We start from the raw sequence: 20,969 nt of genomic DNA, 5'->3' as shown, positions 1-20,969 counted from the left end.
ATGGCTGCCTGTAGGCAGGCATGGTGCTGGAGAAGAAGATGCAAATTCTACATGTTGATCTGAAGGAAACCAAGGATGAGGGTCATTGTTGTTCGTGGTGGTGGTGGGGTTTGTGGAGTTGTGAACAAAATATTATATGAAGAAATTAGACTAAAATGTCTGTATTTTGTGTGTGTTATTATTAGTATGTTTTTTAGATACACTAGCCATTAAATAAATGCAAACAGGCGGGAGAGATTGCTCAGTGGTTAACAGCACTGGATCTCCTTCCAAAAGACAGGGGTTCAATTTTCAGCATACACATGGCAGCTGATTTTAACTCGAGCTCCAGGGAACATGAAACCATCACACAGTCACACAAGCATGTAAGATACCAGTTCACATAAAATAAAAACATATTATGAATAAATAATTGCAAATCTAGACTAGAGTTATATTCCATCCTACCTCAATATGAATGGCATTGGTTCCTTCTGCCCTTTCTTCTTTATAGCCTTTCCAAGCTACTCTTCCTGAAAAACCACTTCCATGGTACCTTCTCTAAAGCCAGTACTTTTTTTCTCTGATTATTAGTGCATACATATGTATACATTACATAAATACATACTTTGTTGTATACCATCAGAACATGTACACACACACACACACACACACACACACACACACACACACACACACACACACACACATACACACACACATATGCTAAAAGCCCATTCCTAGAAAGAGAACTACAGGCAATTAATGACTGCTTGGAGAAGAACTACACTTTTCCAGGTATGACCCCCTTCCCACGCAATTATGGGTTGACTAATGCAGAATGCTCAGCTGTAAAACCATATGCATACAAACAATAAGCAATCCTTCAAATAAATGAATATTAATAAGTAAATTAATAAACAATCAAATAAAAGCCCTACTTTGTGACCCCGCTGTAGCACTCCTTGTATTTACTCAAAAGGCTCCAATTAAACAAATATGGAAAAGTGCTTTTTTATTTTTAATTCATTTTTGTTTTATTAACTATTTTATTTACTTACAGTTCAAATGTTATCCACTTTCCCTGGTTTCCCTACTTTCAGAAAACCCATATCCCATCCTCTCTCCTCCTGCCTTTATTAGGATAATCCCTCACCCATCAACCCACTCTCTCTTGTCTTGCTACCCTGGCATTCTCTATATTGTTGCATAGACCCTTCACAGGAGCAAGAGCCTTTAACGTATTGATGTCCAATAAGGCCATACTCTACTAAATATACGGCTGGAGCCATGGGTCACTGCATGTATACTCTTTGATGATTTAGTCCCTGGGAACTCTTGGGAGAGTTGGTTTTGTTGGTTTATATTATAGTATTTTCTATAAGGTTGCAAACCCCTTTAGCTCCTTCAGTTTTTTTTTCTAACTCCTTACTAGGGTCCCCATGCTCAGTCCAATGGTTGGCTGTGAGCATCTGCATTTGTATTTGTTAGGCTCTGGCAGATTCTCTGTATCAGGCTTCTGTCAGCAAGCAATTCCTGGCTTCAGCAATAGTGTCTGTGTTTGGTATCTGCGTATGAGATGAATCCCCAAGTGAAGTAGTCTCTGGATGGCCTTTTTTCTTTCTCTGATCCACACTTATTGCTTTTACTGTGTTTAGGTATAGTCCTTGAATTCCAGGTCTTTCCAAGACTTTTAACATAAAGGGGTGTTCAATTGTTTAATGCTTTATATGCATCTAAATAAATGATTTTTTTTGAGTTTTTCTATATAGAGGATTATGTTGATGGATTTCTGTATATCAAACCATTCCTGCGTCCGTGCGATAAAGCCTTCTTGATTGTGATGTATTTTTTGATGTGTTTTTGGAATAGGTTGGCGAGAATTTAATTGCCTATTTTTGCATTAATGTTCATAAGGGAAATGGCTATGAAGTTCTATTTTTTGGTTCTTTTGGGATTATGTATAAGGGTAATTGAATAGTTTTCCTTGTATTTCTATTTTATGGAATAGTTTGAATATTATTGGTAATAGTCTTCTTTTAGGTCTGATAGAATTCTGCACTATAAACATCTGGTCTTGGGCGTTTTTGGGGGGTTGAGAAAATTTTAATGACTGCTTTTATATCTTTAGAGGTTATGAAACTGCTTATATGGATTATTTGATTCTGATTTAACTTTGAACCTTGTATCTGTCTAGAAAATTGTCTATTTAATTCTGATTTTCCTGTTTTATTGAATATAGGCTTTTGTAGTTGGATCTGATTATTTTATGATTTTTTTCATTTTTTGTTTTTATGTCTCCCATTTCATTACTGATTTTGTTAATATGAATACTGTTTCTGTGTCCTCTGGTTATTCTGGCTAATGGTTTATTGATATTGCTGATTTTCTGAAAGTCTAAGCTCCTCGTTTTGTTGATTCTTTGTACAGTTCTTTTTTTTCCTACTTGGTTTATTTCAGCCCTGAATGTGACTGTTTTCTGCCACCTACTCCTCTTTGGTGTATTTGCTTCTTTTTATTCTAGAGCTTTCAGGTGTTCTGTCAAGCTGCTATTTTATGGTCTCTCCAATTTATTTTAGGAGGCACAAGATGTTATGAGTTTTTCTCTTAGCACTGCTTTTATTTTGTCGCATAAGTTTGGGTGTGTGTTTCTTTAATATCATTATATTCTATAAAGTCTTCAATTTCTTTCTGTATTTCTTTCTTTACCAAGTTGTCATTGAGTAGAAAACTGTATGGGTTGCTGTAGAGTCCCACTATGATTTTTTTAGGTAGAATAAGTGCTTTGAGTTTTAGTAAAGTTTCTTTTATGAAGGTGGTTGCCATTTCTTTAAGAGCATAGATGTTCAGAATTGATAGTTCATCTTGGTAGATTTTTTAATGAGTATAAAATGTCCTTCCTTATCTTTTTTGGTAATTTTACTTGAATGTCTATTTTATTGGATATACAGATGGCTACTCTACCTTGTTTCTTGAAATCATTTGCTTGGAAATTTTTTTTCCACACTTTTAATCTGAGGTAGTGTCTGTGTTTATTACTGAGGTACATTTCCTGTATGTAGCAAAATGCTGGTTTCTGCTTATGTATTCAGTCAGTCAGTCTATGTATTTTTATTGGGGAATTGAGTCCATTGTTTTTAAGACATATTTATAAAAACTGATTGTTGCTTCCTGTGATTTTTGTTTTTTGAGGTGAATTATTTTTATGTGGCTATATTCTTTTGGGTTTGTTGCAGGAAGATTACCTTCTTGTTTTTTCTTGGGTGTAATTTCTCCTTATGTTGGAGTTTTCATTTGTGTGGATGGATTTGTTGAAAAACATTGCTTAAATTTGCTTTTGTCATGGTATATCTTGGTATCTCCATCTATGTTAATTGAAAATTTTACTTGGTGTAGTAGCCTGGGCTGACATTTGTGTTCTCTTAGTGTCTGTACGACATGTTTCCAGGATATACTAGCATTTATAGTCTCTTTTGAGACGTCTGTTGTAATTATGATAGTTCTGATTTTACATGGTACTTGACCTTTGCTCCTTATTGCTTTTCTATTTCCAATTTTTTTTATTGAAGAACTTTATTTTAAAAAAGGGAGTTAAGTGTACAAATTTAAGTATTTTTGCATAAAAGTAAATGAAAATATTTTTGTCAGTGCATGGCATTTTTTTAAGGTTTCATAGTGTACATTAAAATCTTACTAGTTACAATGAGCGCAAAGTACATGTAAAACAGGATGTAACCTGAAATTAGTCAAAGTTTTTTTGGTGTGTAAGGAATAAACATAATGTTTTTTTTTCTTTGACTTCACACAGTCTGTGACTTGTTTCTGGGTTGTTCAGAGCTTTATGGGGTTTAGTATCCAATTATCAGTGACTGCATATTATGTCTGTCCTTTTGTGACTGGTTTATCTCAACCAGGATGATATTCTCTAGATGCATCCATTTTCTGAGAAAGTTCATAAAGTCATTGTTTCTGACAGATGAGTAGGACTCCATTGTGTAAATGTACTACAATTATTGTATCCATTCATCTACTGAAGGACATCTGGGTTCTTTCCAGCATATGGCCATTATAAAAAGAGCTGCTATGAACATTGTGGTGCATGTGTCTTTGTTGTATGTTGGAGCTTCTGTGGGGTATATGCCCAGAAGTGGAATAACTGGATCTTCAGGCAGTAATATGTCCAATTTTCTGAGGAATAAACAGTTTGCAAACTTACCAACAGTGGAGAAGTGTTCCTCTTTCTCCACATCCTCACCAGCATCTGCTGTCATCTGAATTTTTGATCTTGGCCAATCTGACTGGTGTGAGGTGGAATCTCAGGGTTGTTTTGATTTGGATTTCCTTGATGGCTAATGATGTCGAGCACTTCCTTAAAAGTTTCTCAGTCATTCCATATTCCTCAACTGAGAACTTTTTGTTAAGCTTTGTACCCCATTATTTAAAAAGGTTGTTTGGTTCTCTGGTGTCTAGCTTTTTGAGTTCTTCGTATACTTTGGATATTAGGCCTCTATCTGATGTGGAGTTGGTAAAGATCTTTTCCCATTATGTTGGTGTCCGTTTTGTTTTCTTGACAATGTCCTTAGCCTTACAGAAACTTTGCAATCTCATTAAGTTCCATTTGTTAATCTTTGACCTTAGAGCTTGAGCAATTAGTGTTTTGTTCAGAAAATTTTCTACTGTGCTTATATGTTCCAAGGTTTTCCCTATTTTCTCATCTAATAGCTTAAGTGTATCTGGTTTAATTTGGAGATCTTTGATCCACTTGCACTTGAGTTTGTACAAGAAAATGAGAAAGGGTCTATTGTCATTCTTCTGCATGCTGAGTGACAGTTGGACCAAGACCATTTTTTAAAGTTTCTGTCCTCTTTCCATTGAATGTTTACTGCTCTTTGGCAAAACTCAGTTGACCATATAGGTGAAGGCTCATTTCTGGATCTCCTATTTTATTTCATTGATTTACATGCCTATTTCTGCATCAGTACCAGGCAATAGTTAGCATAATTGCCTTGTAATATAGCTTGAGGTCAGGGATAGTGATTCTCGCAGATGTTTTCTTGTTGTTGAGAATGGATTTCTCTATTTTAGGTTTTTTTGTTATTCCAGATAAAATTGCATACTGCTCTTCCCAAATCAATGAAGAATTCGGTTGGCATTTTGATGGAGATTACATTGAATCTGGGAATTGCTTTTGGTAAGATGGCCACTTTTACAATGTTCTACCTTCCAATCCATGAGCATGGGAGATCTTCCCATTTTCTGAAATCTTCCTGAGTTTCCTTCTTTAGAGGTTTGATGTTCTTGTCATACAGGTCATTAACTTGCTTAGTTAGAATCACACCAATATATTTCTTATATTTTATGACTATTTTGAAGGGTATATTTTCCCTAATTTCATTCTTTACATGCTTGTTCTTTGTGTAGAGGAAGACTACTGATTTGTTTGAGTTAATTATATATCCAGCCACTTTGCTGAACTTGTTAATCAGCTATTGGAGTTCTCTGGTAGATTTTTTGGGTTCACTTAAGTACACTATCATGTCATCTGCAAATAGTAATGTTTTTACTTCTTCCTTTTCAATTTGCATCCCTTTGATTTCATTTTGCTGTCCAATTGCTCTGGCCAGGACTTCCAGTACTATTTTGAATAAGTAGGGAGAGATTGGGCAGCCTTGTTGAGTCCCTGATTTTTGTGGGATTGGTACAAGTTTCCCACCGTTAAGTTTGATGTTTGCTGTTTGTTTGCTGTATATTGCTTTTTATTATTTTTAGTTATGGGTCTTGGATTTCTATTCTTTCTAAAACTTTTAACATGAAGGGTTGTTGAATTTTTTCAAATGCTTTCTCAGCATCTCATTAGATAACCATGTGATTTTGTTCTTTAAGTTTGTTTATATGGTGGATTACATTGATCGTTTACTGTATATTAAACCATCCCTGCATCCCAGGGATGAAGCCTACTTGGTCATAGTGAAATATCGTTTTGATATGTTCTTTTTTTATCCACCAATGGGCAAGCATTAGAACAATACTTTAATAAATGTCTATATGTGGTAATTTTCCAAAGTCTTTATCTCCTTTTTTTTGGGACACGTGTACAAAAAATGGATTGCCCTGTCATACAGCAGTCCTATATTCTTTTACTTTTTACTGAACCTCCACACTGGTATTCATAATAAATTTCATTTTTTATAAATTTCAAAGGTTTCTTTTTCTCTATGGTCTCGGTGACACTTGTTTCTTTTCAGAAGTCATTGGAACAAGCATGTGGTAGTATCTTAGTATCTGTATCACAGTGGTTTGGCTTTATTTGTCTGACTGTAAAAAATGTTTACTATGGATTCCTGAAAGACACTGGATGCCTAAATTGGTCTTGATAGAATTGACATGAAGGTTAGGGTTAGAGAACATGCAAACAACTCAAGCATGAACATGCAATGAATTTTTGACAAATGTGCTAAGAACACACAAGGAAGAGGAAGAGCCTTCCATAAACAGTGTTGGGAGACATGGTATCCATGTAAGAGAAAACTAAATTCTACTGATGTCAAAATCCCAATGTCAGCTCATTAGTCATTTCTTTATAAGAAAACACATAGGAGAGGTTCCTGACAGTGACTGTTTTGAATCCTACACCAAAAACTCAGACAATGTTTGAAACCAAGCAACAAAAAGACAGAAAGACATATCTGAGTCAAAAGAAACAAAATAAGTCAAAAGATTGAAAACAATTTTGAGACATTTGTAACCAATACATATGACAGGGTTTAATATTTAAATATAAAAAGAACATGTAAAACTGAATAGTCAAGAGAAATAACCAAATTTTAAAAATGAGAAAATGACTTGAATATACATCATCTCAAATAAAATATAAAGTGACCAGAATTTCTGTGAAAAGTGTTTTAGTCTTCTATGTGATGACTCTAGGCTAGGCTTCAGGTGCAGGATATGGGACGCAGGTGTAGAAGGAGACTTCGACTCCATAGTCCTTCTCCAGTAAGCTTTGGGTTTTGAGGGAAATCTCCTTTACTTAAAGTTATTTGACTAAAAATATTAGCTAACATCTACAAGACCCATTTGTGGCAACATCCACAACATACCTGTAACTGAGTTCTCTTATGGCAAGTACACATGAAATTATTCATCGTATACATATGGAGGCCAGCTTTCAATCTCGTGTTGTTCTTCTTGAGAAGTCTAATGTGTTTGTGTTAGTTCTATTTTGATATGGCATCTTTCACTCAGACTTGGGACTGAGTGTTTCAGCTGGGCTCTATGGTAAGCTACTAGCACAGATCCTCCTGTCTCTTGCCTCAGTCTTGTGGTTATATGCACCCAATTCCCACCACATGAGGCTATTTTTTTAATATAGATGCTAATGCTCTGAACTATTTTCCCAGCCCCTTGAAAATATAAGCATGTTATAAATACATGAGTGGATGAAAGAATTGGACAGTAATTCACTAGAAAATAACAGATAGGTGAACTCTACAAAATGGCTAGCGTAATTAAGTGTGATGAATTTGACCAGATGGTACACCAGCTAATATAAAATGGAGTCTGGTGTCCATCTTGAATTCTTTTCTTGGTCCAATGCTCTAATAAAATATGATTATAAAATAAGATGACAGCTCTTATATGAATGGTCACGACTACAGTCTTTATATTATCATTTATTTACTCAGAGGAGAAACAACAATATGATACCCAGTATTTATATCTTTACAATGTTGCTTGATTATTTTAGAAGTAAGTAGATTTAACTTAATGACTCTAGCAGATGTAATCTCTCTAACTTCAAGCATCTGTAGAACATTTATCAGTTCCTTTATATTGATCTATCTTGTTTTGAGAGTTTTAAGAAATCAAAAAGATTTGGTAGAGTTGGTAAAGAACTTTTCCCATTCTGTTGAGTGCTGTTTTGTATTCTTGACAATGTCCTTAGCCTTACAGAAACTTTGCAATCTCATTAAGTCCCATTTGTTAATCTTTAACCTTAGAGCTAGAGCCATTGGTGTTTTGTTCAGAAAATTTTCTACTGTGCCTATGTGTTCTAAGGTTTTCCCTATTTTCTCATCTAATAACTTAAGTGTATCTGGTTTAATGTGGAGATCTTTGATCCAATTACACTTGAGCTTTGTACAAGGAGATAAGAAAGGGTCTAGTTTCATTCTTTTGCATGCAGAGTGCCAGTTGGACCAGCAACATTTGGTGAATAGGCTGTCCATTTTATATTGAATATTTACAGCTTCTTTGTCCAAAATCAGTTGACCATATATGTGAGGGCTCATTTCTGGATCTTCTATTTTATTCCATTGATTCATGTGCCTATCTCTGTACAAATACCATGCAGTTTTCAGCAAATTGACTTGTAATATAGCTTGAGGTCACATATAGTGATTCCCGCAGATGTTTTCATGTAGTTGAGGATGGATTTCACTATTATAGGTCTTTTGTTATTTCATATGAAATTTCACATTGATCTTTCCTACTCAATGAAGAACTGGGTTGGAATTTTGATGGGGATTGCATTGAATCAGTAGATTGCTTTTGGTAGGATGGCCAGTTTTAAAATGTTGATTCTTCCAATCCATGAGCATGGGAGATCTTTCCATTTTCTGAGATCTTCCTCAATTTCCTTCTATAGAGGTTTGAAGTTCTTGTCATACAGGTCCTTCACTTGCTTTGTTAAAATCACACCAAGGTATTTCATAGTTTTTATGACTATTGTGAAGGGTATCTTTTGCCTAATTTCATTCTCCACATGTTTATCCTTCGAGTACAGGAAAGCTACTGATTTGTTCGAGTTAATTTTGTATCCAGCCACTTTGCTGAACTTTTTTATCAGCTGTAGTAGTTCTCTTGTGGAATTTTTGGGGTCACTTATGTACACTATCATGTCATCTGCAAAGAGTGATGTTTTTACCTCTTCCTTTCAGATTTGTATCACCTTGATCTCCTTTTGGTGTCTAATTGCTCCAGCCAGGACTTCCAATACTATGTTGAATAGGTAGTGGGAGAGTGGGCAGCCTTGTGGAGTCCCTGATTTTAGTGGGATTGCTTCAAGTTTCCCACCGTTAAGTTTGATGTTGGCTGTTGGTTTGCTGTATATTGCTCATATTATATTTAGGTATGGACCTTGGATTCCGGTTCTTTCCAGGACTTTTAACATAAACGGGTGCTGAATTTTGTCAAATGCTTTCTCAGCATCTAGTGAGATGACCATGTGATTTTGTTTTTTGAGTTTGTTTATATGGAAGATTAAATTGACGGCTTTCCTTATATTAAACCACACCTGCATCCCAGGGATGAAGCCTACTTGGTCATAATGAATGATCATTTTGATGTGTTCTTGGATTCGGTTTCCAAGAATTCTGTTGAGTATTTTTGCATCAATGTTCATAAGTGAGATTGTTCTGAAGTTCTCTTTCCTTTTAGGTTCTTTGTGTGGTTTAAGAAAGAGGGTAATTGTAGCCTCAAAAAGTGAGTTAGGCTGTATTGCATCTGATTCTATCTCGTGGAATAGTTTGGAGAGTATTGGTGTTATATCTGCAATAAATGTCTGATAAAAATCTGCACTGAACCGGTCTGGACCTGGGATTTTTTTGGTTGGGAGGCTTTTGATGACTTCTTCTATTTCTCTAGGTGTTAGAGTTTATTTAGATGGTTTACTTGGTCCTGGTTTAACTTTAAAATCTTGTATCTGTGTTGGAATTCATTTATTTCCTCCAAATTTTCGAACTTTGTGGAGTGTAGGTTTTTGTAGTAGGATCTGATGATTTCTTGAATTTCCTCAGTTTCAGTTTTTATGTCTCCACTTTCCTTTTTGATTTTGTTAATTTGTATATTCTCTCTTTGCCCTGTAGTTAATCTGGCTAGGGGTTTATAAATCTTGATGGTTTTTTCAAAGAACCAGCTCTTGATTTTGTTGATTTTTTAAATGGTTCTTTTTGTTTCTATTTCGTAAATTTCTGTCCTAATTTTGATTATTTCTAGCTGTCTACTCTTCTTGGTATATCTGCTTTCTTTTGTTCTAGGGCTTTTAGCTGTGCTGTCAAGTTGCTGATCTATGCTCTCTACAGTTTCTTTTTGGAAGCACTTGGTACTATGAGTTTTCCTCTCAGTACTGCTTTCATTGCATCCCATAGGTTTGGGTATGTTGTCTTTTTGTTTTCATTGAATTCTAGAAAATCCTCAATTTCTTTCTTTATTTCTTCTTTGACCCTGCTATCGTTTACAGAGCGTTGTCTAGTTTCAATGTGTATGTGGGCTTTTTGTTGTCTTTGATGTTGTAGACCATGAAGAATTGAGAGGATGCATGGGAGTATTTCAATCTTCTTATATTGATCGAGGCTCGTTCTGTGTCCAATTATGTGGTAATTTTTTGAGAAGGTGCCATGGGGTGCTGAGAACAAGTTGTATTCTTTTACTTTAAAATGATATGTTCTGTAGATATCTATTAATTCTAGTTGGTTCAAAGATTCTGCTAGTTTTACAGTGTCCTTGTTCAGTTTCTGTTTCCATGATCTGTCCATTGGAGAGAGTGGGGTATTAATGTCTCCCACTAGTATTGTGAGGGGTGAAATGTATTTTTTGAGCTTTAGTAGGGTTTCTTTTATGAATGTGGTTGCTTTTTTATTTGGAGCATATATGTTAAGGATTGAGAGTTCCTCCTAAAAGATTTTTCCAGTTATGATTAAAAAGTGTCCTTCCTTATCTTTTTTGATAACTTTTGGTTGGAAATTTCCTTTTTTTGATATTGGAATAGCCACTCTAGCTTGCTTCTTAAGGTTGGTTGCTTGGAAGTTTTTTTTCCCAACCTTTTACTTTGAGATAGTGTCTGTCTTTGTCTCTGAGATGAGTTTCCTGTATGCAGCAAAAGGCTGGATTTTGTTTATGTATCCAGTCTGATAGTCTATGTCTGTTTATTGAGGAGCTAAGACCATTTATGTTAATAGATATCAAGGAATAGTTGTTTCTGTTTCCTGCCATTATTGCTTTTTTGGGTTGAATTGTGTCTGTGTCTTTTTCTTCTTTTGTTTTTCTTGCTTAGGAGTTTTCTTGTTTTTACTAGGATGTAGTTCCCCTCATTGTTTTGGGTTTTCCACCTATAATTTGTTGTACTGCTGGGTTTGTGGTCAGATACTGTATTAATTTAGATTTGTCTTGAAATATCTTCATCTCTCCATCTATGGTGATTGATAGTTTTGCTGGGTATAGCAGCTTGGGCTGGCACTTGTGCTCTCTTAGGGTTTGCATGATGTCTGTCCAGGTTCTTCTAGCTTTCATAGTTTCTGTTGAGAAATCGAGTGTGATTCTGGTGTCTGTCTTTATATGTTACCTGACCTTTTTTCCTTACTGCTTTTAGTATTCTTTGTTTACTTTGGGCACTTGGTGTTTTGACTGTTATGTGTCTGGAGGAATTTCTTTTCTGGTCCAACCTATTTGGAGTTCTGAAGGCTTCTTTTATGCTTGTGGTCATCTCATTCTTAAGGGTAGAGAAGTTTTCTTCTACGATTTTGTTGAAGATATTTACTGTGCCTCTTAGTTGATACTCTTCTTTCTCATCTATTCCTATTATCCTTACGTTTGGTCTTCTCATTGTGTCCTGGATCTCCTGGCTATTCTGGGTTAGGATGTTTTTTTTTTTTTTTTTTTTTTTTTTTTTTTTTTTTTTTTTTTTTTTTTTGCATCTTCTCTGGCTGTTTTGTCTATGTTTACAATGTTGTCTTCTGCCCCTGGGATTCTCTCTTCCATCTTTTGTAGTCTATTGGAAATGCTTGCTTCTGTGACTCCTTATTTTTTTTAGGTGTTCTACCACTAGAATTATCTCTTTTAGTGTTTTCTTTATTGTGCCAATTTTCGTTTTAAATTCCTTCTTCCATTCCTTCATCTCTTTGGTTCTGTTTTCCTCTAGTTCTTTGAGTTCTTTGAGTGTTTTACTTGTTTCCTCTTTAAAAGTGTCTGATTCTTTTTGCTTTTCCTCTTGTTCTTGTTTAAGTATCTCTATCAACGTCTTTAGGTATGATTTCAGGTGTGCGTCTTCTTTTTCTGGAGTGTTTGGCATTTTAATGTTAGCTTTTATGGGAGAGCTGGGTTCTGGTGTTGCCAGGTTATCTTTGTTTTCTTTGGGATATACTCTTTCATTTTCCTTTTCACATCTTGTTGTCAGTGATATGTTCTTGCTTTTCCCTTGTATCTGGTCTGTGTCCCTGGATCTCCACTGGTCCAGGTGGCAGATGGGCCGAGCCCTGTTCTGCGCTCCAAATTTGCTGTGCAGAAGCAGAGGTTCTAATGCTGTGCTCCTGGTCCCTGGATCAGGCAGGGCGGAGGCGCGTTTTCCGTGCCCACTCCTAAGTAATCTTTCTATTCCCCTGGCTGCCCACATGTACTACTCACCAGTCTTTAAAGCTATAAGAACTGCTGGTCTGGGTGGCAGATGGGCCGAGCCCAGTTTTGTGACCCTAAGTTGCCGGGTGGAAACAAAGGTTCCAATGCTGTGTTTCTGGTCCCTGTATCAGGCAGGGCAGGGGTGATGTGTTCTTTGATTCAGTTTGCAAGGATTTTGTTGAGTAGTTTTGCACCAATGTTCATAAATGAGATTTTTATGAAGTTTTCTTTCCTTGAAGGTCTTTGTGTGGTTTAGAAACAAGGGTTATTGTATCCTCAAAAATGAGTTATTTAGAATTACATATGATTTTATTTTAATAGTTTGGGGAGTATTGGTATTATGTCTTCAGTAAAAGTCTAATAAAATTCTGCACTGAACCCATCTGGGCCTGGGCCTTTTTTGGTTGGGAAGCTTTTGATGACTGCTTCTATTTCCTTAGGTGTTATAGGATTATTTGGTTAGTTTACCTGGTCCTCGTTGAACTTTAGAATCTGGTATCTCTAGAAATTCATCCATTTCCTCCAGATTTTCCAGCATTGTTGAGTATAGGCTTTTTTAGTAGGAACTGAAGATTTCTTGAATTTCCTCAGTTGTATTTCTCCACTTTTCTTTCTGAATTTGTTATTTTGGATATTCTTTCTTTGCCCTCTTGTTAGTCTGACTAAGGGTTTATCTATCTTGTTGATTTTCTTAAAAAAAACAGCTCTTGGGTTTTTTTTTTTTTTTTTTTTTTTTTTTTTTTTTTTTTGATTCTTTGAATGGTTCTTTTTGTTTCTATTTGGTCTATTTCTGCCCTAAGTTTGAATATTTTTCGCCATCTACTCCTGGGTATACCTGTTCCCTTATATTCTAGAGCTTCAGCTGTGTTCTCAAGTTGCTAGTGTATGCTCTCTCCACCTTCTTTTTGGAAGGATTCAGAGCTATGAGCTTTACTCTCAGTACTGATTTCTTTGCATCCCATAGGTTTGGGTATATTGTGATTTTGTTTTCATTGAATTCTAGAAAATCCTTAATTTCTTTCTTTATTTCTTCTTTGACACTGCTACCGTTTTGTAGAGCATTGTTTAGTTTCGATATGTATATGGGCTTTTTGTTGTATTTGTTGTTATTAAAGATCAGCCTTAGAAGATGGTGATCTTAAAGGGTGCATGGGAGAATTTTAATCTTCTTATATCTATTGAGGCTTGTTTTTTGACTAATTATGTGGTCAATTTTTGAGAAGATGCTTTGAGTTACTGAGAAGAGGGTGTATTCTTTGTTTTAGGATCATATGTTTTGTACATATCTATTAGTTCTAGTTGGTTCATAACCTCTGCTAAGTTTACAGTGTCCTTGTTCATTTTTTTCCATGATCTGTCCATAGGTGAGAGTGGGGTATTGAGGTCTCCCACTATTATTGTGTGGGGTACAATGTATTTTTTGAGCTTTAGTAGAGTTTATTTTATGAATATGGGTGCTTTTGTATTAGGAGCATATATGTTACGAATTGAGAGTTTCTCCTGACAAATTTCCACTATAATGATTAAAATGTGTTTTTTCTTATCTTTTTTGTTAACTTTTGGTTGAAAATCTACTTTATTCGATATTTAGAATGGCCAGTCCAGATTGCTTTTTGGGGCCATTTCCTTTTCCTAATCTTTTACTCTGAGATAGTGTCTGTCTTTGTCTCTGAGATGAGTTTCGTGTATGCAACAAAGTGCTGGTTTTTGTTCATCTATCCAGTCTGACAGACTATATCTCTTTATTGGGGAATTGAGTTCATTTATGTTAACAGATATCAAGGAATAGTGGTTGCTGTTTTCCACTATTTTTGCTTTTGGAGGTTGAATTGTGTCTGTGTGTCTTTCTTCTTTTGGTTTTCTTTCTTAGGAATTTTCTTTTTTTACTAAGATGTATTTCCTCTCGTTGTATTGGGTTTTGTACCTATAATTCATGTAGTGCTGGGTTTGTGTTCAGATAGTGTGTAAATTTACTTTTTCTTAGAATATCTTAGGTTCTCCATCTATTATGATTGAGAGTTTTGCTGGGTATGGCAACTTGGGCTGTTATTTGTGTTCTTCTGGGGTCTGTATGATGTCTGTCCAGGCTTTTCTAGCTTTCATTGCCTCTGTATAGAAGTCGGATGCTATACTGATTGGTCTGCTTTTATTTGTTATATGACCTTTTTCTCTTACTGCTTTTAGTATTCTTTCTTTGCTTTGGGCACTTGGGGTTTTGACTATTTTGTGTCGGGAGGAATTTTTTTTCTGGTCCACTCTACTTGGAGTCTGTAGGCTTATTTTATGGTCATGGTCACCTCATTTTAAGGGTAGGGATGCTTTCTTCTGTGATTTTGTGGAAGTTATTTACTGTGCCTGTTAGTTGATATTCTTCACCCTCTTTCATTCCTATTATCCTTAAGTTTGGTCTTCTCATTGTGTTCTGGATCTTCTGGACATTTTGGGTTAGGAGCTTTTTGGTTTTTGCATCCTCTCTGACTGTTTTTTGTATATTTTCATTGATGTCTTTGGCCCCCAAGATTCTCTCTTCCATCTCTTGTAGTCTATTGGAAATTCTTACATCTGTAACTTATGATTTCTTTTTTAGGTTTTTTATTTTTTACTTCTAGGGTTGTCTCTATTAGTGTTTTCTTTATTGTGTCCATTTCCGTTTTAAATTTTTTCTTCAATTCCTTCATCTCTTTGGTTCTATTTTCCTCTAGTTCTTGAGTTTTTTGAGATTTTTCTTGTTTCCTTTTTAAAAGCTTCTAATTCTTTATGCTTTTTCTCTTGTTTTTGTTTAAGGATTTTTATCATCAACTTTTGGTATGATTTTGGGTCTCAGTTTTCTTTTTTTGAGTGTTTGACATTCTGCTGTTTGCTGTGATTGGAACCTGGGTTCTGGTGTTGCCAGGTTGTCCTGGTTTCCTGAGGTACGTTATTTTGATTTCCTTTTGCCATCTTGTTGTTTGCATTTATATGTGGTCTTGTTGTCAGTGATTGGTTCTCACGTTTCTCTTTTACCAGGCCTGTGTCCCTTGATCTCTGATGTTCCTGGTTGCAGATGGTCCGAGACCCTGTTCTTCACCCAAAGGTCTCCGTCTGGGAACAGCCCAATGCCAGCTTCCTGGTTCCCTGGACCAATTAGGGTGGGGCACAGTGTCTGAGTGCCCAGCAAAGATCCCTCTGCTCCCTGGCTACTTGGAACATTTTCTTACCAGGCCTATTTTCCTGGATCTCCGCTGTTCCTGGTGGTGGATGGTATGAGTGCCTTTTCTGCAATAAAAAGCCTCCAGCTGGGAACAACCCAATTCAGGGTTCCTGGTTCCCTGAACGATGCTCGGTGGGGCGCAGTTTCTGCGTGCGCTCTGCAGAGATCCTTCTGCTTTCCTGCTCTCCTTATTGGTTATAATATTTTTTCTTTGCTTTGTGTATTTGTGTTTTGATTATTACGTGATGGGAAGAATATCTTTCTGGTCCAGTGTATTTGGATTTTGTAGGCTTCTTTTATGCTCATGAGCATCTCTTTTTTAAGGTTAGGAATGTTTTCTTCTATAATTTTGTTGAAGATATTTACTAGCATTTTGAGTTGTGACTCTTCAGTTTCTTCTGTTTCCATTATCTTTTGGTTTGGTCTTTTCATTGTGTCCTGTATTTCCTGGATGTTTTGGATTAGGATATTTTTGTGTTTTGCATCTTCTTTGACTGTTATGTCAATGTTTTCATTGTTATAATGTGCAAATTATTATTATAATGTTCAAAAACACAAGTAGGTATGAGAAGCTCCTGACGTCTCAATTGTACATTGGCACCTAATTGCTACTATGAGAGGAGAGTGATTTTCTTCAGATTTTTGCCCCCAGCAGCCTCCCCATGTCCCAGGGTTTGGCTGTAGACCCATGATAACATGACCACACTGAGTGGATGAAAAGAGTTGTAAGTTTTAAAATGAAAGCACATAATGTTATTAAGAAACTAATGTGTTGGGGGATGCTGACAGAAGATAGAAAGAGAGTTGTAATGGGAACGACAAATGATCAATACATTTTATGCTATTTTCCAAAAATAAATGAAATTGTTTTTTATGGTTTTGGTTTTGGTTGGTTTGGGGTTTTTGTTGTAGTGTTGCTTTGGGTGATTTTTTTCTTTTTGTTTTGACTTTTTGTAGGTTTCTTATGGGGGGGTGGGTTCAGGTAAGGTTTCACTCTGTAGCTTTGGTTGTCCTAGAACTCACTGTGTATTTTAGGCTGGCCTCAAACTCACAAAAATACAGCTGCCTCTGCTATCCAAGTGCTGGGATTAAAGGTGATGGCTACTAATACCACCTATCATAAAATATTACTTTAAAAATTAATAAATATTAATTAAAAATAGGATTATGAGGAAAAATACCAAGATTGACCTCTGGCTTCAACATGCCCATGCATTAATGTGCACATGAATACACAGACTCAAACCCAACTCCATTGATGCTAGTCATGGACATTCTTGTGTTTATTGTGAAATCAGAAAGGAAGATTGACTACTGTGTGTTTCAAAATACTGAGCAATCATAGTATCAAACTCTATTGGTGAGCAAAGATGCAATACAACCATTACTAATCCATGCACTATGTGGTCAAAAGAAAACTTCAAGTGTGCTGTCATATTCTCTATGGAACCTTAAAACACACCATAAGAGTGGAAGTCACAATGGTCTCCAGTGAAACAGTTTGTGTGTTTTCTGTGCCCTGCTTGGAGTTCAGCTTTTGTTTTAACAGCGCTCAGAATTCCCATAACTGTATTAAAACTTTTAATGACTTCCTCAATCCTCAAGTTTACTTTCTGATATGGTTCATCTTTGGAATATGAACATTTTCAAAAATAGATTTGACATTGTCAGCATGCTAAAGTTATCTGGGAGAGTGATGTTTTCCTCTGGGTATATCTGAGTAATGACAGGAAACAGGTTCATTGAAGCCCTGGGTGAACAGCTGATCTATGTCCACTGAGAGGAAGATCCTGTCAATCCTTCCTTGATTTAGCCATGCTTCCTGCTAGTGAGCTTTCCCAAGACACATCTGCTCTTAAGGGCTTCCAGTGATTAGGGCTTAGAGTCAGGGGAAGGTATGCTGTGCTAATTAAATTGTATCTTTCTTAAGAATCAATCCTTATCATGTGTTCATAATATTTTCACTATTTCAAACATTTATTTATTTACTTATTTATTTGCATTTTTCAAAACATCTTTCTTCACTTTTGTCCTTCTGTATTTATCTAAACTATATACACGTTCATTAGAGTTAAGTCTTGTACAGCATATGCAGTGTAGTAAAGAGTACATTTCTATTGGTCCTTTGAACACTGAAGCTATGTGCTTATTAGAGTCTATACTTTACCCATTGATTACCTGTGATATTTTTGACTTTGTTAAATTATTGACATACTAACAGGTAACGGGAATGTAATATTTTATGACATATATGAAACACAATAGGATACACTATACATTTAGAATATTTAGTTCATATGGGGTTTGTTGTATTGTTGTTGTTGATTTATTGTAGATTTATGAGCTCATATTGACAGATACACATCATATCTGTATATTGTATTATACATTTGATTACATGCACAAGCATGACTTTCACGACATTTACCCATAATTCCCTACTGTATGACTCTTCAAATTCCATGTTCCACTAACGGCTAAGAGTCTCTGCGTAAGATCTGTGAATTTCTCCACAAGATTCCATATGAGAATATGTGTCATGTTTATCTGTGTGACACTCCCCTATTTACCATAACACAATGATCTGTAATTCTGTTCATTTTCACACAAAAAATAAAATGAGAGAAACAAAAATACTTTTCTCTGAAAATGTGCTCAACACTTTGTCCAGGGCCAGCTCTGTCAGACAACAGGTCCCCAGGGCAGGAGTGAGGACTGAAAGAGAAAAGTGTCAGTTCATCAAAATTATAACATGACTTCGGCCAGTTCTAAGGCTGAAGCAAATCCTTTTAAATTCAGTCATCTTTTAAATCACTTTAATTACATGCAAAAAGATAACATCAGTTTTGAGTCAGGAAACAAGCAAGTTAATAATAAAAAATCTTGTAAATATCTTTCTGCAGGCTAGGTGGGGAGATCAGAAACAAGAAGGTGTTCCAAGAGACAAAGAGACTGCCACACCTACATCCACTAAGTCTGCCCTGAGCTACAAATGTAAATATTATGCTCTGAGCCTCAATGTAAATGTTCTTAGCCTGGACTAGTTTCCTGAGGTTAGGGCCAGAGTCAGATTTCTGCCTTGACTGACTTCTTATTCTCCTGGTGATGTCAAAAAATCTGGATGCCAACTGTTCAGTGGTGCCAAAAGGCTCTTCACAACACTAGGCCATGTATTGTAACAGTCATGTCTTTTTTCTGAATAACAGAAGCTCTACACAACGTTTGAGCTACAAAATGACCATAGTGTTGGACTCAGAAACAAATACCAAGTGAAATATTTTTCAATGAAAATTGTTTAATATATTTCTTCCTTTTACATGTGCAGTGTTTTGCTTGCATGTGTGTTTATGAAGTGTGTGCATCTGGTATTGCAGAGGCAGAAAAAAGGTATCAAGTCTCTGAAACTGGAGTTACAGTTGTAAACCTCCAAGTGTGCGCTGGACTCTGATGTTGGTTCTCTGGAAGAACATCTGGTGCCCTTAACTACTGAAACATCTCTCATCTATATTGTGAATTTAAAGATAAATACCTTAGAAGAGAATTATAGTGAAACTGAATCTTTAGATGTGTTCAGATAGGTATGTTATTGTATACTTGGTAAAGATTAGAACTTTCTAATGGAGTTTTAAAAAAATATAGTGTGGGCTAGAGAGATCGTTCAGCATATGAGAGCACTGGTTATACTTCCAGAGGTTCTTAATTCAAGTCCCAGCCATCGCATGGTGGCTCACAACCCTCTGCGATGGGATCTGATGCCCTCATCTCATGTGTCAGAAAATAGCTACAGTGTACAAATATACAGAAAAGAAAAAAATAATTTAAGAAGTATACAGTATTATCTACTGAATAAAAACCTTTTTATAACATGCAAGTTTGCTTTTTAGGTTATTAAATTTCTGATTTTTCATATTACAGCACTCATAAGAATTTTGCTTTGACCCTACCTCCTTCAATACTTTCTATCATCTGAGGCTCTCAAGACTCCCTGAAATGCAGTCTCCAGAAATTCCATATTTGAACCCGAAAAAGCAGCAAATTAGACATTTCTCTAAACTTCTCTTTTTCTGAGTGTCAGTCAGTATATTTCCCATAAACATCAGTATGTAATTAGTTTTATACTGTGATATGATTCATTTACACTGAAGGCCTGACTGTGATGGTTTTCCAAGAAACATCATTTTGGGGGTGAGTTCTTCATATCTAAGCTCTGTGTGGGTGTGATGAGGAACTCTTTGCTCTTCATGCTCTATCCATAGAAGTTCTTGGCTATACCTTGTTTTAGTCGACATATTGATCTCATTTTTGTGCACCAGAGGATAGTCAATATGTTGACAATCATATTTGCTTTGACACCAATAATCACATCATCTTTGGAATACCCAATTTTCTGGATGATGCTGAATGTAAGGCTTTGAGTATGTCTACAGAGTCACCAGGGGTATGTCCATCTCTACCACTTCTATTCTAAGCACATTCCAGGCCATCACCATTACTCCCAGTATTTCTAAGTGGGTGTTGCTTAAGCATAAACTCTCTACATGGACTTATTTATCCTACTTTTTTCCTGTTTCATCAACCTGATCATATATGTGCACCTCATTGAGACCATGATAGCAAAAATCAGTTACACTGATGTTGATTATGGATATTTTCATGTTCATGATGGAAGTGTTCCACAATCCAAATTACCCCAATCCAGGATTATTTCTGAGTGTTGTCATAACAAGAGACCCACTTTTTCTGACCGTTATGATGTAGAGCAGCCTTTACATGGTAACCCTTCTTTATAGACACCACAAGAGAGTCCAGCATCTCCACAACCCAAGCCTTTACTCCCAGTCTTCTGAACACACAATCCTGTTACTTGTGAACTTCTTTGTGTTCTTTTATTTGTTAAACAACATTGCCACCATTTGTGACAAGGTTTTTGGACATGAACGAATGCCAAGTTTGGGAGCAATTATCACAATCATGGCATCATTTTACCCCACTCTCTGTCCATTTATACTGACTAACACTAACAAAATTATTTTACAGTGTACTTCTTCCTTACCAATACTGAGAAGTACCTATTTTTAATGGGCAGCTGGTGACTGATATGAAGCCCCGGTGCTCTCATCAACAAATGAGTCTTTTAGTGATTTTTGTGTTATGTTGGAAGCTGGTAGGCTCCTCAGTAATTACTATGGTCTTAATTAGAGTTTTCACAAATTGTACATTTTTAGGTTTTAGATTTTTACTATTTCGGGTCAATAATAAAATGCATCCACATCCTTGCAACAATTTTTATACTTACTGTCCATTGAAATGATAATACTTTGCAGCTTGTAAAATAAAAACTGGCTATGTTAACCTCCAAATAAGTACCATCACATGCACGTGTGTGCTCGAGCGCACACACACCCACCCA

General features: G+C 36.0%; 1 pseudogene across 1 annotated transcript; it reads left to right on the top strand.

The window, feature by feature from the left end:
- Nucleotides 1-17,967: 17,967 nt before the first annotated feature.
- Nucleotides 17,968-20,638, top strand: LOC308413676 (vomeronasal type-1 receptor 45-like; annotated as a pseudogene). The gene is made up of 2 exons: nt 17,968-18,002; nt 19,705-20,638. The product of its transcript is annotated as a vomeronasal type-1 receptor 45-like (transcript).
- The last annotated feature ends 331 nt before the right edge of the window (nt 20,639-20,969 follow it).

The sequence above is a fragment of the Micromys minutus genome, assembly GCF_963924665.1.
Source record: "Micromys minutus genome assembly, chromosome: 32".
NCBI lineage: Eukaryota > Metazoa > Chordata > Mammalia > Rodentia > Muridae > Micromys > Micromys minutus.
The sequence above is the reverse complement of the archived record's forward strand: the minus strand, read 5'-3'. Positions and strand labels throughout refer to the sequence as shown.